General features: G+C 59.7%; 1 protein-coding gene across 1 annotated transcript in view; it reads right to left on the bottom strand.

The window, feature by feature from the left end:
• MERTK (MER proto-oncogene, tyrosine kinase) overlaps positions 1-709 on the bottom strand; it is a gene marked incomplete at its 3' end in the record, with an annotated part of 23021 nt that overhangs the window by 928 nt on the left and 21384 nt on the right. The window lies entirely within an intron of this gene.

The following is a 709-nucleotide window of genomic DNA, read 5'->3' as shown; positions in this document are numbered from 1 at the left end:
TCGGCGGGCCCGGGGCGGCCGCTCAGCCAGGGGACATCGCTCCGGCCCCCCGTGCTGCCGCGCCACCCGGGACCCAACCTGCTGCACGCAGCCTGCCCCGGCTGCGGGGGGATGCTCGTGCAGGAGCTCTGCAGCGTCAAAGGTCCCCCGAGATCTCCGATTTTATATTTCCCCCCCCCCCGTTTACCCAGATGCAGGAGTTGTTTCAGCCCGCGCAAGAAGTCCTTAGCTCAGGCATGCTCTACGTCTAAATGGGTAACGCAGCGCTACGAGCAGGGCTGTAATCACTTTGTTAGCCCTGGGAGAGATGCCATAACTCATGTTTCATCCTGCTGGAGCTAGAGCCCTGTCCCACTTCCACATTACAAAATCAGAGGAAAACAGCTGTCTTGTGAGTTCTGCTGGGGCCAGGAACACTGGTGGGACTCCTGCCTGCAAACTGATCGCTACCACGGGACTGACTCACGCAGGAGACGGGCATCATTATTATAGGTTTCCTGCGGAATTGACTTAAAACCGAAGAAAAAGAGCAAGAGCTGAGCAAAGCCAAGCCAGTTTTAGAGCTCAGAGGTTCGCAGAGCGCATGGGGGGGAGAGCACACGGGGTCTGGTCTGGGTGGCATGAGGCTGGGGGCAAATGAGCTCCGGGAAAGCGAGCGGAGCTGCTGGGCACCGGCCCACCTGGCCTAAGGGATTTCTTTCCCCCCCCC

This window comes from Pygoscelis adeliae, unplaced genomic scaffold (genome assembly GCF_000699105.1).
Source record: "Pygoscelis adeliae isolate BGI_AS28 unplaced genomic scaffold, ASM69910v1 Scaffold122, whole genome shotgun sequence".
NCBI lineage: Eukaryota > Metazoa > Chordata > Aves > Sphenisciformes > Spheniscidae > Pygoscelis > Pygoscelis adeliae.
The sequence above is the reverse complement of the archived record's forward strand: the minus strand, read 5'-3'. Positions and strand labels throughout refer to the sequence as shown.